General features: G+C 45.1%; 1 protein-coding gene across 2 annotated transcripts in view; it reads left to right on the forward strand.

The window, feature by feature from the left end:
• The window catches only part of LOC105285306 (neural-cadherin), a 148,187-nt gene that overhangs the window by 62,315 nt on the left and 67,548 nt on the right, over window positions 1-18,324 (forward strand). The window lies entirely within an intron of this gene.

An 18,324-nucleotide genomic window follows, 5' to 3' on the forward strand; every position in this document is an offset into this window, starting at 1 on the left:
TTAGATCCCCATTAAAAAAAAGCTTGTAAAAAGGCCGCGCGCACAGCCGGAGGGGCATGAAATTGATTATAATAATATTTTACGTGGTAAATGAACACATTAAGGGAAATCCCGTAAAAAAAGTTAGCCAAAGTAATTATGTGCATCGAAAATCCATAACTTCGTTGACCTCGCCAGGATGGGTGGGGCTTTTAAGGCGCTTACGTTCCAATCATCCAGAACATCGAGGAAGAGTAATAGTCCTGCTTTCGTTATTTTTATGGCTGTCGATAATATTTGTCCTGGTCTAAGCACTTTTGTAATTCTGCACTTTTGTAATTCCGGTCAAGCCGAGGCGAGCGCGATGTCGCTTTCATGCGAGTGATACATCCCGAAATATTTTGCTAAAATCGCGCGGATTTTTCGCCGGATATATCCCACTCGACGTTTCGCGCGGGATTCCACCAAATCGCGACAACACTTCTGTTTGATGGGCAAACTTCGCTCTCTCGCTGCCAAGCTTCGAGCTTCACAAACAATTAATCCGAGGGATATCGAGGGTTGACTCGTGTTCGTCGAAAGGTTGTGCTAGTCAACGTCATTTTTCCCGCGATTCTGCTAGCGATTGCGGTCATACAAGATGTACATGACGCACGAGGGAAATGGAAAAAAATCATGTCTCGCGAAAAAGAGGAAAGCAGCTTATAGCATTCAGCGTGTCCGTATTCAACACGTACGTAACACGGTAATGGCTCGTGTATTAATAATTTATACGTAGATGGTGAAAATTTTTTAATGAATCAAACACCGCGTCCTGTTTTGGTTCTATCTATTTATCATTCGACGTAAATGAAATCAGGGGGACGTAAATCGTAGAAAGCGACTGTTGCATCAAATAGCAAGCATTATAATTTTCATGAATGGAATTAATAAATAAGACGAACAGAAGGATGGGAAATAAGTTGAGAACGACAGGATCACGCATTCACAGCGCAAGCGGGACGTGTATAATTCGTGTGTTTGTCCAACTTCGATTTTCTCTTTACGCGCGAGTGTATTTTCGGAGCAAGCTTTTTCTGCGATGCGTTTGGTACACATTTTTGTTACGAATAAAATGTCCAAACGCTCCGCTCCGTTTTCAGGAGCGAGCGTTTACACAGCGCTTTATTATATCGCGACGTAACGTAGCGGCATGCAATCCGCCCCCTGTATTTTGAAAACGTTCTGTACGCTTGCACACCCTATATTGTAGGGTCCTATATTGTAGAGCAAGTGTTTCGAGGGGCCGAGGGCAACGAGCTCGGGCCATCGAGTCGCGATTCAAGTCAATGCTTTTGAATTTCTCGTGTACGTACACGGCGGAGACAAAACGCGGCTCTTTGGAGAACAATAACCACGGCAAGAATGGCAGGCCACTTCTGTATCGAACCCTGACTTGGTCGTCGTGATGGCGATTTGTATTTAACCCTATACATAAGAACGGTAAATCCGTAAGGGTGAGGCTTAAAGATCACCGGTTTCTTTTATTTTGGACCAAAGAATAATGTATGTAGATACTTTAGAAATTTGCAGTCTTTGTTCCGATGAAATATCGACTGTAAGGAGTCTACGCAAATTTGTAGGCTGAAAAAAAGACGACGACTCACATTTGCGCGACGCGAAAGAACGGTTCACTTGTCAATGCCGAAGTACATATAATGGGAATATAAGAACCTGATGTCACATATGTAGAATAAGAGGCTAAGGTACGAAGCGAGACACCCATTGTGTTCTTGCCCATCATGTTTTTGTCCATTATGTCGTAAAAACGAACGTATACTTTTATAGACCGCATCCATTATGTGCGTTTACGCTTCGCGCGTTACGTACGTTCCTATGCAGATTATGCGGATGATCGCGTGCTCAGGATGTTCACACTTCCGCGAAGAAGATACTCAAAAGCGTACGTACAGTGTATCCAATTTTCGTTCCTTCTCGCGTGCTGCTGCTCTCTTTTATTTCTTTCCTGCGTACTTTTCCTAAGGAAGGTTTAACAGATCGCTTTTTATCGTAAGGGCGCTTGGTAGCGTTCCAGATTTTGACACTTCATTGAGATGCATCCAGGTCGTCACTAAAATGACCATTCTCATGTCGTTCGGTTAAATTGAGAGAACCAGAATTATGATGCGATTCGTCTTTACGAAGACCCCTTAATTGCGGGGATATAAGACAAATCCCCTTATCCCCGACCGCTCGCAAAGCCGATGATACTTTCAACCCTGTTTCTAGTGATCCTGATTAGATTGTAATGAAAATTGTAGATGACGTCGCTAGATTTAGCTCTTCTTTATAAATACTCGTATAAATTTGAAGAAAGTGGAGTGCAGTTTGCAGTTCTCTCACTTCGGGGGTTTTTGCCATCTTGATTAGATTTATTTCTCGAACGTCGAGCAGCATGATAATTAAATTGCACCTCAGCAATCTAAGCGTAAGTACGAAACGAAAGCCCTTATATCATTCGGGTCAACTTTTGCAACTTCCCTCCCTCTTCGCGCCGGTCATCGCGCATAATTCATGTGCCGGATGGGATTCCCTCCGTACGATAAAAACAGAAGACGGTTTTTCGCCCAGCGAGATATTTTAATTTGCTCCTATTTCACGACTTTATGAGCGCCCACCGCTTCCCTTCTTGCTCCTCGAAGCTTTTGGGAGACCGCAAGTACCAACTGCTTTAGCAATCGACTGTATTAAAAATTGCAAGGCCAGGAAAGCAGCATCGTTTTCCGGAATATCGATCCGGGCGATTGTCCTTTTTTCTCAGCGTTCGTTTTTGTTTTCGACGCGCAGTGCGAGCATTATAATTGATGGCACGACATTGCCGTAACTTTCGGCGCGATTCTCGCGCTTCGTTACGTTCCCGCATCGTCGCGCGCGACGCGGATACACGCGGGATCCACTCGTGTATGTATTACATCTGACATTTTCGCATTTGCGCGTTACGGGCGGGTTACTCTCCTCCGCTTACCTTCCCCCTCGCTTCGCCGTTCGCGCTTTGTTGCATAATAAAGTAACGATGACGGAGAGGTCCTGATGCACAGGTGCAGCGAGCAACACGACGTCAATCTTCCATGCGCGTCCGATGTAGCCGACATCTCATGCTCGGATTATCGCTCCTTACGATACGCGGATCGCGTCGTGTCTGAATATTTAAGGAACCAATCAGAGGGAATGAATAAATATCGATGAAACGCCGAGAAATCAAGTCGAAGAATTGCGAGTAATTGTTCGCAAAGGACGTATTGTTAGATGATTACGTTGAATTGTTGGGTTGACCGGGAAATCCGTGTGGAGTTTTTCAGCAAAATTCAGACGCGCGCGCGAAACTTTGTATTAAGAATTATTTTTTAACTAAACTTTATTATAAAGTTTGGATTTTGTTAAAATAAATTTGCGCAAAGTTTCCGGCAACACAGAACTTTGTATTAAACATTAATACGAAGTTTATTAAGAATATAAAATTTTGCGTTTGAATGTTTAAGTTTAAAAAGATTTACACGAACTTTTCGATCAACCGATCAATATTCATAAAGAATGATCTTACTGATTTACGTAATTCTTCAGTTGTACGAAATCGTAATTTCAAACAGAGGAGACATTTTCTAAGCGCCATTCTCATTACAAATCGTTTTGTCTGTTTCAATGCACTATAAGTCTCCTCGCAAGGATTATGATCCTGAAACCAAGTTGCCGGCATTCCCATGTAAAATTCATACGACGATGGGGGCTTAACCGTGCCCCAATGGAGATAACGTATCCTGTGTTTCGCGCGAGGGTGGCACTTTTACGAAGTCTCGCACCAACCCAATTTGCGACGTTACCGCGTGCAGAAAGATTCATCAAAATTTCATACTTGCTCGTTTAAACACGAGGTGAGAGAGCGCACCCCGTAATTATCAAGCTGACCGCGTAATAACGGGCGATGCAACGCGGTTACTGTCTTTTTACGCCTTGCGCGCGTCTCACTCTCTCTCGCTCTCTCTCTCTCTCTTTTCCTCTCTGCCTTTTTTTTGTTAAACTGCTAACGAAGTTAACTACTAAATAGATTAACGTGTTCCATGCAAACCTTCCCTCACCTCTGTGTAAATGCACCCACCCAGCCGGCGGCGTTCTGCTGTTACGTGAACCGCGAGTTTTGTTTCAACGTCCGATTTCGTTGAACCACACTAAATTTCCTTTGTCGTTAATATTACATCGGAAGCAATAAAAGGAACCAACTTTATCACAACAATACGCATTTGTAGCAATTTTTTGCGACTTTATTATGTGAAATAAGCATGCGCAACAAAAGCAGAAATTAACATTAACGATCACATTACGCGAATTACACTGCAAATCAAATGCTCCCTTTTATTTCAACATGGTCGGTGCATCTATGTGTGTGTGTGTGTGTGTGTGTGTGTGTGTGTGTGTGTGTGTGTGTGTGTGTGTGTGTGTGTGTGTGTGTGTGTGTGTGTGTGCTGGAGAGATTGCACATGTTAGTAATATTACGTAATTATTTTATTCGTACGATAATTTGCGTGGTACCTTTATATGAACAATGATCTTTCGACGTAACGACGCAACAGTCACGTACAATAATTACGCGAATTGATTTCACGTGATCAATAGCGTTCGAGAATGAAGATAAATATAAAGAACGCAATGTAAAAATTAATGCTGATTCAATTGATATCAAACTTTATTATTCGTACGCTTTAATTGCTTTAATTACGTCATCTAGGAGCTTAGTTAGTAAGATGCAGAGCATTTATTATGAATATCTCATATTTCAGTATCGTTAAATAGTGGAGAACTTTCGTAATCTTCTGTAAACTACCAGCTAACAGCTTCTATCTCTATTTTTGTTATTTCATCCTCGATCAACTCGCAACCGATTTTTCCACAACGGCTGTTACAGTTCGTACCGTTTTTGCCGTCGCGTATTGTACCAATCCAACTTTTGTTAAAACGGGAACTCGATTCGCGGAACTGTCCAAGCTTTTTTCTCATTCGCAATTTGTAACTCTATTACAGAATTATAATTTTTGAAGCTAAATAATTCCGTAATTAGGTCAGAAAACCATTCACGACTGTTCTACTGAGAACAAATTAACCTAAAATCCGCCGTCAAAGAAAAATTAACCCGAAATAACTTTATCGTAATTAAAATGAAAGCTACGGCACACACGTCGAGCACGGAGTTTTCCGCGTACTCGTCGTGTAGAAAAGCGCCAAATTTTTGTGAGAAATTTAATACCCTTTACTACAGGATTGTCGTTAGCATGCTGTTTGCATGGGATCTCTGCAAAAAAACAGTTCTGACAAAAAAAACAAGAAAAAAAATAACAAGCGCCATGGAAAACGCGTTCGCACTTTTCGGCGAGCTTCCTGTTCTCGAGTTCGCGTACGCGGCCGTTATTAACTTCGGTCAGGAATTCGATATTTCGCGAATTTGCCGTATTTTGCCGGCCAAAATCCAACTGCGATTAATGTCAGACACGGAGGGAGAAGGGAAGAGAAAGAGAGACATTCACGTGCGAGCACAGCCGAAAGCGGGCCGGATGTCGACGCACTCCTTGACAGATGACATTTCTCGCGCACCGGACGTTCACATTGTATATTGTTCGCGTTTTTCCGATGCCCATCATTTCGCTGATCCATCTTGACGTTCCCGATCAGTCACGGTGTCAATAAAATGTAGATTTCGGCTGCAAATTCGTCCGCGGGCTTATATTATAAATAATTCCACGTGATACGCCGAGCGCACACGAAGAAACAATATCGTGGATGCGTTAATAAACTGCAATCTGCCGAAACCGTCGCGCCGCGCCGGTCTGAAAAAACTATCCGCGGTATAAAGCAAACACAAATCTAGAAGCGTTTTTGACATGCAGCCTTCGATTGCGCTGTTTTCATTGGATGCAGATTGATATCGGCGAATAGAACAAATAGTTGCGCTTGTCGCTAGCTGTCCCTTTCTAGAGAACATGGGATGCGATTCGAGTTTACTATTACTAGATTAACAAAATCGATGACGGAGCAACGGAGTCTCCGTGCCACATTCGTAACGCTGAGAATCGAATATTACGAATAGAGAGAGTGAGAGGGTTGGGATCCGAAACTTGATAACTTCAATCAAACCAATTTCCATAAGTACGAGTGCGCCTTACATCGACAGATCAATTTCCACGATAAATTATTATTGAATCAAGATCAAACGAAAGCGGCTCCTACGTAGATATTGATAGTATTAATAAAATTTAAAATTGATATGATATAATCCAGTTCGAATTGCTCGCAATAGTCAAGACTTTTAGCGGGATAAAATTTGAATAAAAAAGATAAATGAATTAGGGTAGGATCATTTGAGTCTTCCTCAACATCTGCGCGTTCGCTTATGCTTCTGTTGCGGCGAGATTCTCAAGACTAATAGCAGCGAAGACGGGGGAGCCGACGACACTCGTTTCTCCTCTCGCGGACTGTCACGAGGTCGAAGTTAGTCACCAGACAAGCCGTAAAGTGGGGAGTGTTTTCGGATATTTGTTCGCGTTCGCTCGTTTCACTTAGCCCGGATACGGCTGAGCTTATCCGGTGAGTTATGCCGCGAAACTTGGCTTGGCGATTTTTATGTCGACCCGATCCGTCGCCCGTGTTTCTCACGGCCGAGTTGTCGGTTACGTAAGTTAGATCGTAAGAACTCCGATTTCCGGCCAACTGACTCGCCGGCCGGTGGATTCCGCGAGATACCGCGATCCGTGTTTTATGTCCACGTCTTGTTGGTCCTCGAGCGACTCCCGACAGAATTGAGTGCACCGATTTTTCGAACTGCCGAGTTTTCTCGGTGATAAATATAAGCACGAGAGCAATCAACGGAAATACGGACAGATTGGAATTACGACACCAAATAACACACCGAAATGGAGCTTACTCTCGATTAATTCGGAGATAAATTTGTTTTCTCCAACAAGACAAATTTTGAGGAAATCCATTATTTCTAAAGCGTAACTATTAGGTTGTTCATTAAGTTCTGCGGTTTTCTTGATAGATAGCGTTTGTCCATTGAAAAAGATAGCATGCATCGCCTGAACCGCGGATTGCCGCATACTCCGTGACAGGTTAGACAATGCTTGACATTTCGCCAGAGTCTTTGTTGTGTTTTGACGTGCTGTGTGTACGCGCTATTCATTGAAAATGGAGGATCAAAAGGTGCATTTTCGGCACATTTTGCTATTTTTCTTCCGCAAAGGAGTAAAAGCGACGGACGCACAACGTGAGATATGTGGCGTGTACGGGGATTCGGCCATAAGCGCTGACACTTGTCAGCGTTGGTTTGCGCGCTTTCGTTCCGGAGATGTGAACGTCTCCGATGCTGCTCGCTCCGGTCGTCCATCCACCACTGACGACGACCAAATCGTGGCCGCAATCAAAGCAGACCGACACCTGACGACGCGAGAGATCGCGGAGCGCTTCGACATCGCCCATACAACGGTTGCGCAGCGATTAAAACGGCTTGGGATGTCGAAAAAAGCAGATGTTTGGGTCCCTCACGAGCTCACCGAAAAGAACATTTTGGATCGCGTCATGATCTGTGAATCCCTGCTGAAATGGAACTCGCTGGAGGTCTTTCTCAAACGGGTGGTCACGGGAGATGAAAAATGGGTGGTATGTAACAACATTCGACGCGAGCGGTCATGGTGCGGTCCGGGTGAGTCGTCACAATCGGTTGCCAAAGCGGATTTGCATCCGAAGAAAGTGATGCTGAGCGTGTGGTGGGATTGGCGAGGCGTCCTGTACTTCGAGCTGCTTCCGCGCGGTCAGACCATCGACGCCGAGAAGCATTGCGCTCAGTTAGAAAAATTGAAGCAGGCAGTGGCGGAGAAGCGGCCGGAATTGGCGAACAGGAAGGGCGTTGTCTTCCACCACGACAACGCCAAACCACACACTGCTTTGGTGACCAAGAAGAAGTTGAAGTGCTTCGGCTGGGAAGTCATGCAGCACCCACCGTACTCCCCAGATCTTGCGCCGTCGGATTACCATTTGTTCCGGTCACTCCAAAACAATCTCGACGGGCAGCGCTTTAATTCAGTGGACTATATTCAAACGTACTTGAAGGACTTTTTCGCGCAGAAGTCGCGCGACTTCTACAAACGCGGCATTATGTCCCTTCCAGAACGTTGGCAGAAGGTGGTCGATCAAGATGGACAATACATTCTAGATTGAATAAATGTGTAAGTACAATAGATTTATGTTTTAATTTAGGGCAAAAAAACCGCAGAACTTAATGAACAACCTAATATTACTACTGTTGTGCTGCGTTAAACATCTCGTTCGCAAAACAGAAATTTTGGAAGCTACGGGCAAAAATTTCACTCAAAACAGAAACCTCAATATTCATTGAAATAATTCAAAAAATCCATGTTCTCGTAAAAAACCAGCGACGTTAGCTATCCGATCACGTTTATAACTAATTACGGAGTCGAGACACGAGGCGGGCCAATATGACGGAATTAATTCTAACGTAATCTGAATCGGGAGATGAAAGGATTACGTTTCGAGAGCTGGAAGTGAGTACTGATTGAACAGAGACGAAATGTGGAATACAACGTTGTGCTCATGCCGTTGTCATAGCATTTAATCCTTCTCGTTTGCATAGCATCACTTGCAGGTGCTCGTTACCGGAAGTTTAAAATGTGCGCGGGCGGAGCGAATAATGCGGCATCGTAGACGAGACTACCAGCGATTATTATATCGCTTGCAGTCAGGTTCCTGCGGTCGGTTGTCCGGTGTTTTCCCGGCGATCCCACCGCGTTGCGCGGCCATCTCAATGCTGATCGAGCGATTAACTTCCGTAATACGTTTTGCATATATGTGTACGTCGCCAGAGCGCGCGTTGGATATAACGAAATTTCCGGCATTCGCGCCAGATTATTAGCCGAATTCCGAGCGCCAACCGCAGCAGCCTCGCCGCCGGCTCTTTTCCCGTTTATACACGAGCGGAAAGTAAACGCATTGAGGGAAGGCTTTCACGTGGAAGTTCCACAGAACTGTTTGTTATTATATTTTAGAGCTGCGCGTGTACACCGCTGAAATCCGCATGCTGTGAGGCAGCTTACGCACTCCTTTTCCGTCGTCGTCATGAGAATCGCAACGCGATATACAGGCAATTAGCGATCGATACGCATTCGATTGCCAGGATCACAGCGATCGTGATCAAACATGATACTCGTGCATTCATGATACATGATAATTTTTCGTATTTTTAATTCGTTGATAGGAATGATAGCTAAAGAATTGAAGAAATAAATGATTATTAAGAAAATAAATATTATTTTGGGATTCATTTTAGAGATCTGTTTTAATTCATGTTAATTAAGATAATTATTCGCGATATAAATTATACGCGGCGCGTTTATTGAGTTTATTAAGTCTTGCTCCACAAATGTTGAGCAATATTGGCGTATCGAAAGATAAATTCACTGAAATTCCCATCACCATCGCAATCGAGGCCAAATGAGAATTTGAGCGACGCATCTGGACCTCCATCTAATCTTCGAGACAGACCCTTACATGGATATCTCGCGCGTGTCTGATAGGACGAACCGCAATGCAAATGACAATCGCCAAGTAACCGTCACATCATTAACTGATGCATGAAACGCGATAGCAAAGCCGCTGAGAACGATAAAGCGCGATGCACCATCGACTTAAGATCACTGAATCAGTTATTCTGCGTTAGTTTGCAACGTACGATATCTGCTTCAGCTTTCTGCTGGAGCAGCGAAGATTTCGGAGACAATTCTTTTGTAATTAAAGTAACTGTTGGAAATTGGTGGCGCAATTTCGCGAACCTTTAATCATCCAGGCATCACTTTGCATTTCCTCGACTGCGCTTTATCAGCGTAGCACATCGAATCGTATTCGACTTGTCCGGTCAGAGTGAAAAATGCACGAGAACGCGAGTCTCGCTGGAGATGGGAAAGTTGAGCGCAACGGGGAAGAAGCGAGCAGAAATGTCGAAAGAGCCCGCGGGAAAACTTTCTTCCTCCCGAGTAGAATTCCCGAAAGAATTCCCGAGTAACAAATGTCCCGAGTTCCGCTTCAATTACCGCGTATTTCTTCACTTTGCATGAGCGTTCTCGCGCGGAAAGCGCACCGCGCTCGCGGGAGCGCGCCCATTCTCTCTGCATCCTCGAGATCCCGATTCCGATCCCAGTCGTATTGACAATCGGCTCGATCAATCATTATCCTTCGGGATTGTACCGGAACTATGCGCGAGAAATTGGGAATCAATGAGAGCTGCGTCGCGACGCGCTCGTGTCGACTCGGTCCCACCCTCGATCGCATCCCAACAATTCCCGGCATTTGTCGAGGCAAATGGGATGCGCTCGCATTTAAGAGGGGAGCCTGCTTTAGAACGTTGAAAATAAGGTATAATTTTACGAATTTTTTTGGAGAAACTATACAGCGGATCATTATAAAACTTTGATGCATTTATTAGTACATGTTTAAAGATAACAAAAATTATTTTTTGATTTGAATATATCGCCTGTAGAGGTCGTCCTGGAGGCATCTTAGTGCAGCCGGCATTGCAAATTGGTGAGCATTCTCCTGCCTCCAAATTTCATCCAAACTGAAAAATTGAAATATTTTCTCGTTATTTATGAATTCCCATCGTCGATGAACCTTTAATATTCATAAAAACATTAAGTTAAACAATTATTTTTGCATGAAAAAGTTCAAAAACTTTGCCTAAAAATCGTACTTTTGTGTTCTAAGCTCCACCATTTTGACACTTTTCAACTTTTTTCTTCTCTCTTTGGTTCATCGACGATGGGAATTCATAAATAACGAGAAGATATTTCAATTTTTCAGTTTAGACGAAATTTGGAGGCAGGAGAATGCTCACCAATTTGCAATGCCGGCGACGCGGCCGCACTAAGATTTCTCCAGGACGACCTCTACAAGCGATATATTCAAATCAAAAAATAATTTTTTTTATCTTTAAACATGTACTAATAAATGCATCAAAGTTTTATAATGATCCGCTGTATAGTTTCTCCAAAAACAATTCGTAAAATATACCTTATTTTCAGCGTTCTAAAGCAGGCTCCCCCCTTAAGGTAGGCGCGTTACCGTCATCGCGATCGATGCAAACCGTTGCGCAACCCTCCTTGAATTAATTGCGAGTTATTCGGCCGTTTCATATGCTACATAACGTTTCCCATCGCGATGTTTAAAACGGCCGCGTGCTCGATGTTAATTGGCACAATAGCGCATTAAGGTAAACAGCTCTCGTTTCAACACGCGCAAACGCGTCATTAATTTCTGTCAGTCACTCAACAATACTCTCCGCTTAATTGGCATCGTTTTTCGCATCGAGGAGGGAAAATTTTGCACATCCCCGATGTTTAACCGCGCGACTAAACGATCGTCGCGCGTGGATCGCGCTCGGCTCCTTGCGATATAATGATTAACAATTAATTATCTTGCAAATTAAATCCGCGCTGCCTGAAACTTGGGCGAGATTATCCCTTGGACAGACGAGGTGGAGCGTTGAGAAGTATCGTCGCTCAAGGGTGGACTTTTCGCCGTTTAACGCCTCTGCCGCCTTTATCATCCTATAAATCCGTTTCTTACGGGATTAATCCGAAGAAACACCCTTTCGCCTGAAATCATCTCTCTGTGAAATTAATTCCAACTAAGTCGCAACTCCTGGCGAAACTTTCGACATTGAAGTATCTCACTTTTTCTTTCCACTTCGTAACGGCCGGGGAAAGGGTTCAAACAGTATTCCATTGCACAACTCCATCACTTAAAAATGCCTCCATCCAACCGGCACGCTATTGTTACTTTTAAAACGGTCCGTCTTTTTTCAGCGGTTGATCTCCAGTGGAACACCTCAGAGTTAATATTTGGAAAAGTAAAAATCGAAAAAGGAACCTCGCGATAATAGTTTATTTTTATACGCTCAACGATATCAGAAAGTATTCAATATTATTTCACATAGTTGATAGCTATGTTGTTAAAAGGATGAATTAATGCGAGCGGTTTCAAATCAAGAAGCAAGAATTAAAAAGATCCATATCATGTCGAGCTCGGGAACATCAAATATCGAAGAGATAGGTCAGAGATTTCAATCGGGTAGACGAAGCCGCGTGAGTTTGCATGAATTTGCCGAAAGAATAGAATTTTCGATCAGCTGCAGCACGGCCTTCGTGGGTGCCTGTCAGCGATTCGTCGTGGTTGTCGTATGGATCTTCCAAGCAGATCGCGCTTGTCAGCGGCTGCACATTCTGTGCACGATCGCCTGCCACATCATTCCTGCAACGACGGCGAGCTATAGCACGCCAGGCACGTCAAGAAAAACACTTTTGATATTTCGCTGATACCATCGCTTTCCTCTTATTCAAAAAATATCCGTGTCGGAAGGGGGAGGGAGGGAGAATTTTTGGAGCGGCGAACACGAGTGAGCGAACATTTTATGCCACATTCATGATGAAGCGTTTAACCGTGAAACTGATTTTAACTCGGCCGAGTTACACAAAAGACTGCTGTGCATTTTTCTGCATCAATTGTAACGTGTATGTCAGGATATTATCGAGAATATTGTCGGTGAAAAATTAAACTTTTAGCCTTCATTATATTTGACATATTATTGTATTAGACTTTTGTGAGACAAAAGTTCAGAGTAGTGCATTTATGTTATGATTTCTCCATCCTATTATATACTGACCATAAAATAATTTATGCGGTCGCGAAATTAATAATACTTATGCACATAGACGCGTTAAGTTTGATCGTTTCGTATTAAATAGCCGCTATTTGTAAAGCTCAACGAGCTCCGCGAAGCTCGGTATGGACACGTTCGTGTAATAATTGCGATATAATTGGTCTCTGCGTACAGCTAGGAGTAAATTTTGAATATCGTTCGTAGTAGTATTCGCAGGCCACAATGTTGTTTCCTGAAGCTGCTAAAATTCGTCGCTCGCGTTTCCCTGCAAAGAATTTCGCAAACAATACCGTTATTAGCGAAAGCTTGATGGCATGTAGAAAATATCACTTCGCTCGATTAAATGGCACAGCATTTGCGCCCGTGGTGTTATTAATACCGATTTCTTTGTCTACTTCAACCGAACCGACAAGCCACCGGTCGCAAAATGCACGGACGCGCGACGAATATGGTCAATTAGCAAATGGAAATCGGTCGGGCGGAGACACCGACTAAGCGCGATTGAAGTGTTCGATCGTGTCTGACTTGGATGAGAGATGCCCGCTGAAGGAGGACCGTGATTAATGGATGATGATTGGTGTAGGTGTAGGTGCTTGGTCGCCGCGTGCAAACAACTTCTCGTCGCCACTCGGCAAGCAGGACGCTCCTGCGGTACTCCTGCGTCCTCGGCCGAATCAGTCATTTGTAAAAGTACGCGAATCACACAAAACGCTCCTTTTTGAGAGAGTTTTGCGGGAACTCCCGGCGAAAGAAACGTGATTTATGTTGGCCCTCCATGTAATTTTTACGCGGAGACCGTAAATAAGTCGCTTTTTGTGCGCGACTGCCTTGCGCGTGTGAATGTGGGTCCGCGTACGTTATTCCAATTATTCATTGCGCTTTATTTCAACGCTGGCTGTACATGTAATTAACTAATGTGGTTGTCTAATTGCTGATTCCACATTTATTTTACATTTCGAAAAGCATCGGCTGCATTACGGTGTAAAACCAAATTACCAAATTAGTTGGATGGTAACAACACGCCAGAACAAATCTGAAAAGATGGGAGGCTTATCGGTTACGTATGTAAAAAGCTCTGCACCATACGCAGAGATCGTAAGAAATGTTATATATAAAAAGCATAATGGAATTCCGCTAGTACTCCTTAAAGTATGGATTATCGCGGTATTACGAAAAAGTATCGTCCGTAATCGTGTACCCCGCGTTGAACTAACGTTAAGTCATGCTGGAGGATTGGTACCGTCGCGGCAAATCCGTAATATAGTGTCGGGATCTGGCTTTTCGCGAGAGTCCGCGGTGGCTCCAAAAACGATCGATTTAATCTGAAAATCAGTAGCCGACGTCATAGTCGTCGGTCGGTAGGAAATTGTTTGTGCCCTGTACGACGCTGTAAGCCGCGTTCCGCGTGCGTGTAATCGAGTAGTTGGAAAGTCTCGAAATTGTCTCGAGAATACTTAATGGAATTTCCTGTCAGTCACACCGCATCGTGTTATCGACGTCGCCTTCGTCAGTATCGCGCTACGTCGTACATCGTACGTTGCTCGTTATATGTCGCGTGTTCGGGAGACTACCCCAAAAGTTCCGCGCGTGATGGAGATGTGCAGCGACGCGACTTCCGGCAAATCTCGTTCGTGTATTATTTATCGGGTAACTCACACGGTCGCACGCTCTTCGCCGGAAATAGATTCTGATACTTTAGCTCGCGAGAGCTTCCCGTAACGAGAAATATTCAGGAGCTCTTCTCTGTCGACTTTGACGGATCTCGGTGGGCTTTCAGAATGAATGGGGATCATCCCGAGGAATTTCTTCTGTTTCTGCATTAGCAGATATTCAAACTCGGGGATCGGAAATACCCTGTGTAACTGCCAATGCTGTACCGAGAAATGGGAAAATCTCATTCGCGTGATTTTTAACACTTTTATGCAAGTTTGATTTCAAAATGGAAAAGAAAGTAATTTCCGGTGATTTCTGATGTTTTATTTTCACTGGTGTAGTTTGATTTTAATCCCAGAATTTAATCGTTAGAGAGGAAGACAGTATATGGTGAAATCACATGCGTTCATTTGCTCTACAAATGTACCGGGTTCCATCAGAATCGGAGCGAGGCAGTTTGCGGAAGTGACTTGTAAGTAAAAGCGCCACCGCGCGGTCCCGTCTGTCGTGTTCGGGAATAGATTAGCGCATGTCGGAGCCGAATGCGAAATGCTCTCTGAAGATTCAATGAAGGATGATAGATCCGGCAGATCGCGGTAATGCCCCGACAGCCGCTTCAAAGTGATTGCTCCGACAGATGCGCGACTTCTCTCAAATTCCCTCCGTGACTATGCAAGATTTAAGAATTCCAAGGTTCCCCGAAAGTGCCTCTCAACCCCTCCGAGTTTAGTGTAAAGTCAGGCGTGAAGTAGGACAAACGCGATGGCAGTTTTCGCTGATTGATCGATCGGATCGATGACGATGAATCCAACTCGACATTCGGAGATGATTGATTCTCGGATGAAAGCAGTTTCGAACAAAGAAGAGAAAAAGAGAACACGGAGGCAAACTAACGTGGTTCAGCGTACTTTAACGTATAAAACTATGTGGTCTACTTCCGTTAAAAGTAACGGAACTACCTTGACACACTTCGACGGCGATTGCGGTCTAACTTAGTTTGAAGCCAAAGCGGCGCAGAACTTTTTTGACGCACCTATCTTATAAGACGTATCACGTTGAGATAGCTTCGTGATTTCCGCTGTCGTGAAGTCTGCTCACGAGTCCTCGAAAAAGCGCGGCATTCCGCCGCGACCGTTTTCCCGCATGTGCTACGTCCACGATGCTACGACCGATCTTATTGACACGCTAATTAAATCCATCTGACGACCGAGAAGGATTTACGAGGATTTTTACGAGTCTCGTAAAGGAAACGATTACGGGGCGATCAGAGTCGTGCGTTGAGAATTGCTGCGCCAGCAGCGGACTCCTAGGCGAAGCTGATCTGTTTCGTCATTTCCATAATACCGTCTGGAAGTCCCGCTCGATCGCGCAATCGTAGATCGATCCGCATCACGACCAAGACGGATTGCAATCCCGCCCCGCACTCGCTCAATTAGCCGCTACCGCAATATCATCGCTACGACGCGTAGACTAACCCGGGGCGGTTCTCCGCTCGGTTTATGTTTTGCCGCTGCTGTTTACAACCGTGTGCATGCACGTACGTCGTCGCAGAAGCGTCACGGATTCGTGCACATTCCGCGGATTCCGGGTCGAGCTGCACCGAGAACGGAGATTTAACACGGCGCTTTGATCCAAAGCAAATGTAACTAGATATTTAAACGGCCACTTGCCATTGGCCACTCGAATAATCTATTGACGAGTGCTATTAACTATCCACATACTCACGCGTCCCCGTACACGCTCCGCCACGGGGTAACTCGCAGCTCGCACAGAGCCGTGGGATCTCACTCTCGAGCCGAGATCTCCCGCGGGATATCTTCGGTGCGATGGATCGCTTGATGGCGAAAGTTCGACACAATTTTTTCGCGGCCGTAAATAAGTAACGAAATTTTTGTGCCAACTTGGCGCGGCGCGATTCCGGGACGGCGGAACTTAATAGGGAGTTAACTTTTGTGATATTTAACTTGGAAGTGCGCTGTAAGTTCGACGTATCCGCTTCTCGCCCGCGCGAATTTTCAACTTTTCCTCGAGTACCATGCTGTACATCCCCTTACGCTTCATCCCTTTTTGCGAGATGCGTCAATAGCGTGGAGTTATCGACAACTTATTCGCGATGAATCGAGCCCGCGGGCAGACTCGTAGCTCATAGGAGATGCGTCGCGAGAAGAACCGCTCGGTGTCGCATTCGACGACGCGCTATATGAAAGACATATTACGAATCGCGCGTTCTATTTGCGTTTCGCCAGCCCTTCCGGCGAAAAGCGAGACGCGCGTCCTTGTCTGTGCGAATTTAGCGGTACGAGAACGCAACGCAACTGCAGAGGGGCGGTGCAGCGTGTACTGAACAAGTGTTGGGTTCCAAGTTCCTAAATTCAGCCGAGCGTACCCGACCCTCGAGCACGTGCACGATTCTCTGTCGACCGGAGTAAAGTGCGAAACTATTCGGTATCGCGCACCGAGTAATCGAAAATCCGAGAACGAGAACTAGGTGGAAGACAAAAGTCCCGGAACATTCACGAAATGCCACGCATATCCGTTCGCCAATTACGTAACAGAAAAAATAGCTCTATCCTGGAGAACGTTAGGTGCCTGTGCTAGCATGAAGAATAATGAAATTCCGGAAATCTTTTTTTGACACATCTTAATTTTGACATCAGTTAATAAACAGTAATACTATGTAAGAAAATAAATGTATTTATTCAACAATGAAACACAAGAAGAGCTCTTTAGTAATTATAAAGTAAGTTTTGCAAATTTCTATTATTCCCGCATCTAGTTATAGAGAGTATTCCTATTTAGATCATTCATTGAAACTTCATTGCCTAAGTCTCAGGTATCTAATTGAATAATGGAAATGCAGTTTCCATTGGCAGTCAAATGTGCAGTAATTATATTGCAACATTGCGTTCTACTCCCACCCTTTAATTAATGAGCTAAATAACTCAGGCTACGGCTTCACTCGATGTAATATTAACGAAACATCAATTCGCGAACGAAATATCGTATCATCTAACAAAACATGATCAATATCCATTTAATAGAACATCAGTTTCGCAAGAGCGCACACGTCGCGTTCTCCGAAATAAATACATAAAATTCTCGAACAAAACGCAAAGCAGCAGCCTTTTCCGTGCTTGACATATCCGCCTTCGCATGTTTCGCTCGCTTATCTGTCACAGCGAATCAGGACATATCATACTATCGCACCCACACTGTTGCCCGTCAACGTCCGCGACTCTTGTGGGGGTGTTCCACCCCCTCCTCTTGCAGGTATACCCACCGGTGGACCGCATTCCGGCGATTCCGCGTTACGCGGTGATACAGTATATTGACTGAGGGTGGATTGTGCACCCGCTCCCACCCCCTTCCTCCCGCATTCTACCCCCGGTCGACTGATTTGGCGCGGCTGCGCGAATCTGGGTCCGTCCGTGTCCACCGGCCGCTCCACGAACGAGCGATACCCGCTTCGTTCTCCCCTGCGTAACGCTGTCGCACGAAGTCGTCTACCGCGCGAGTCGTACCCTCGTCGTGCTCACCCCACGTAGGAGTCCCACCGGCGCCGCCGCCGTCGACGCCGACGCCGTCGTCGGGCTCTCTGCATCCCTACCGTCCACTACCCTCTCGCTACTCTCTCTCGCGTCGCTTCTCCCGCGTTCTCACTCTCCGACTCGCGGTTCTCCGTTCTCGTCTTTCCCTCTCGCGCCTGATCGCTCTTTCTGTTACCGTATCCCGCATCCGTTGCGCCGAAACAACCCTTGTAGTACCGAGACACACACATACACCTACGTGTCACACACACGTGTACACTTTGACGGACGTGTAAGGTATCGTGCATCGCGATAAAAACATGTCGATGACAGGCGCCGCGCGGGACGTACTGATACGCCGAGGGTGCCGGCCCGCCGTCGGGTAGATAACCGCGCGCGGGTAATGCGCGGGTGTGC

This window comes from Ooceraea biroi, chromosome 11, assembly GCF_003672135.1.
Source record: "Ooceraea biroi isolate clonal line C1 chromosome 11, Obir_v5.4, whole genome shotgun sequence".
Classification (NCBI taxonomy): Eukaryota; Metazoa; Arthropoda; class Insecta; order Hymenoptera; family Formicidae; genus Ooceraea; species Ooceraea biroi.